We start from the raw sequence: 3,625 nt of genomic DNA, 5'->3' as shown, positions 1-3,625 counted from the left end.
AAAAAAAAAAAAAAAAAAGATTGTGATCAGCATGAGAGATTCACTTGTACTGACAAAAGTACTGAAATCATTAAGAAGCTTTCATAGTAGTGAGAATTTGCTTTTAATGTTTCTGCTTTCATTGTTGCTAGCATCTAACAAATGCAGTGTGACTTACATTACTACTTAACTTGGAAAATAATCTATTCCCACAGAGATTTAATCACAAAAATAAGAAGCCTGACAGTTGATATTCATGGAAAACTGATTGAATTATGGAAAAATAATTTACCCTTTAACCACTGATTCAGTCATATTACTATACACCGTGGCCAGTTGTTCAGGGTAGTACTTTTTACCAGTGAGATAACAGTAACTATTGTGTTTGTCACAGGCTGTGGACTGATAATTGAGATCCCATTGCATATTTGTAAGTCTCACTCTTGTTGATTTCTATATAAGAAATTTTCCAGTTCCCTGTTAGCACATAGTCTTTTACAAGGATCAAGATTGTCAGAGCAGGAATGATTTTACTGTATTTTGCTGAATATAATCATGTGTTTACACAGTCCTAATGTGACCTGTAACTTTTGTATATGCTCCTGTCTATTCCATAGGTAGGTAGATGGAGAAAATCTCAGTCTTCCTGCCAGTCAGATAAATTCTAGTACCTGTTTTCTTCCAAGAAGGGATAATCTTGAGTATTTGTAGCAAACCCAAGTGCTATGTTAGAGCTTTGGTGTGCTAAATGAAGAAATACTGGGGGGATAGGTTGTGGGAGAAAAATGACAGTCTTGCACATCTTCACAGCAACATTAAGTTACTCTGTAACTCGAAGTAGGAACAGTTAGATGTGCCTAATATCCTCATTTCTCTAAGCTATTGGGAAAAGGAAAATCTGAGTTACTTCTGTTTTTTTATTTGAAGTACAAACACTGGAAGGTGAACGGTGAAGCAAGAATACAAACTGGGTTACAAACTGCTAAAGAAGAGTAGTCTTTAAGTGCTTTCAATGGCTTTTTCTTCTGTTCTTATTCTGTATTAAAGGATCTGCAGATATTTGCAAAAAGTGATGCTTCTCTGTTTAAATAACTAATTAGTTAGCTTTTCACAGAGTGGCATTGGAGAGAACAGACTGTTGAAGAATCTGCTTTTCTTCCTCATGATATTTGAAGGTGGGCCTGATGCACCTTTTCCTGATACCTTTTTCTAATAACATTATGCTTATTTATATACTCTCTCTCTGGAGAAACACGAAACCAAGCATCCATATTGCAATTGCAGAAGTGCTTAGAAAATTGTAGGTCTATTGAGATGACTTAGATCAGTAAAAGAGTTAAAACAATACAATCCTTCTGTTCTCTCCAAAGCTATAGAGGATTTCAGTTAGGTTTTAGTGTCATCCACAACATGCATCTCTATCCATGCCCCAGGAGCAATCCAGGAATTCATATGTCAGCAAAGCTGCTGTTATCACCTTAACTATTAGTTCTGGTGTCCTGTTCTATGTACTACTTTCAGTCTTAAAGATATTTTTCCTATACCAAGGAATGTTTGGAGCTTCTTACTCATGATCTATTGATGTAAATGGACCTGCATGTGCTTTTATAAATCCTTGGATTTTATGGACTTATTAAAAAAGTAGAAATAAAAATCTGTTCTAGAAGTCTTTCTGAGCTGGGGGGGGAGGATGAAGCGGGGATGTCATCTTTACCTTCATAGTGTAACTGTGACTAAACGATTCTAATGATCTTTAAGTACAAGACTGTTTTTCATACAACATCAAATTATGTGCCCTAGCAACTAGGTTTTTCCAGTACTAGTGGATATTTAAAAGGCTGAATGAATATTAGTATAATACTCAATATGAGTATATTTTAAAGTATTTTGTCTCAAAAAAAAAATGTATGAGATTAAAGCTCTACAGACTGACTTATTGGTGAAAGTTGTTCTGAAACGGCCAAGAGATTTGACAGTGAAAGAGTTATTTAAGAATTATCCTATTATTATTCCAGAATAGATGCTGTATCTGATTTTGTTTCTTTACCTGTGTAAAATCAGTTCACTTCATATCTTTAAAAAAGATACGAAGCAGTTCCTGACTAATGATTATGCAGTCAAGTACATTTACCTTCAGATGGCTTATAGGCATGTAATATTTTCAAAAACTTTTATTTCACCCTTCCCATTTCCTAAGCATCCAGTGCTGCAATGAGTGTTGTGTGTGATTATAAAAATCACTTCATGTGGAATGCTTCTATCTTATAATTTTTCTTACCTCATCAGGAAGGAGAAAAGGAAAGATCAAAATACAGGTGTTAGTTTTGTAATCAAGTTAAATCTTATTAAAGAGAGCCATTTCAGCATGAAACAATATAGTCCTTAAATAGAAGGAAAAAAAATGTTGTTCTTGTTTCACACTGTAAATATTTGGGAGGCAGCTCTAGCATTGGTTATTAAGGTGCTTTACACCCCTTTCCCATCCTTTTCCTGCTTTATATTCTTCCAAGCATTTATTCTCCTTAGTTCGTTCTTTTGCTGAACTCTTGAGTATGTTGACTGTACAAAACTTGTCTGGTGTAAGAACTAAATTCTGATCTGGAGGCTCTGCTGCAGGTGATAGGTGGGTGGTCTTCTGAACCATGGCCCACCACAAAAGAAATGTTAGCAATACATTGAATGGATAGAAACATTGATTTACAATAATGGAAAGTATTTTTAAATCCATAAATGAGTGCTCTGGCTCAACATCTTCTCAGTGGGGTACACTGGGAGAAATGAGTCTACTACAGCTAATAAACATTATCCTGGCAAGTAAAGAAGAGAACTGTTAAATTTGGAAGTCCTGGGTTTGGATGATATTCACCCATACCTGTTTATACACAAGTGACATGGTCTGCTTTTGATTGCTGCTTTTGATTCCAAAGTTGCTTAAACTTAACAAACTTTTACTGTCTTGCTAGTAGTGCAATCTCTGCCTCTTATGAAGCTACAGCAGGAGGGCCACGATTTTCCAAAGGGCTTCACAGAGTTTTTGTTGTTCATAAAATCCTTCAGTACTTCCTTTCTCTAAGCCACTCAGCTTCAGGATTGAATTTTCAGATCTGCTGACACTGATGGGCTGATTGCCATTCCTCAAGGACCTCACCTTTTGACATTGGCCTTCATCAGAGCTAAAATGTATGTCATCGGGAATCCTGTGTGTGCGTGATTGAAATAGTCACTTAATGTTAATCTTTCTCCAATTTCTGTGTGCTTATTGATATTGCTGTATGGAAAGGACAAATACAGGTGAGTTATGTTCCTGAAAGAGCCTATTATTGTGGAAGATCAATCCTGTAGGCTCCATTTTTGGACTGAACTCCAAATGCAGTTTGGGAAATGTTTTTCAAAAACCGTGGAGACAGGTGAAGGTAGTGATTTTTAGTAGTCGTTAAAAGGTAAGTCATACTTCATCAGTGAAAAAGATGTCCAGGAAGGCATCACATAAGTAGAAAAAGCAGTGTGATAGTTGTTGTTACGGGATGTGTCCTTCAGGGAAAGCTGTCGCATGGAAGCAGCATTTAAGTAATTCATTTGAAATTCCCTAGGCAAACCAGTTTTAAAGAAAACAGCAACTCAACTAATGTTTGTTTGTTTGTTTTTT

The sequence above is a fragment of the Meleagris gallopavo genome, chromosome 8, assembly GCF_000146605.3.
Source record: "Meleagris gallopavo isolate NT-WF06-2002-E0010 breed Aviagen turkey brand Nicholas breeding stock chromosome 8, Turkey_5.1, whole genome shotgun sequence".
NCBI classification, from domain to species: Eukaryota; Metazoa; Chordata; class Aves; order Galliformes; family Phasianidae; genus Meleagris; species Meleagris gallopavo.
Note: the sequence above shows the minus strand (reverse complement) of the source record.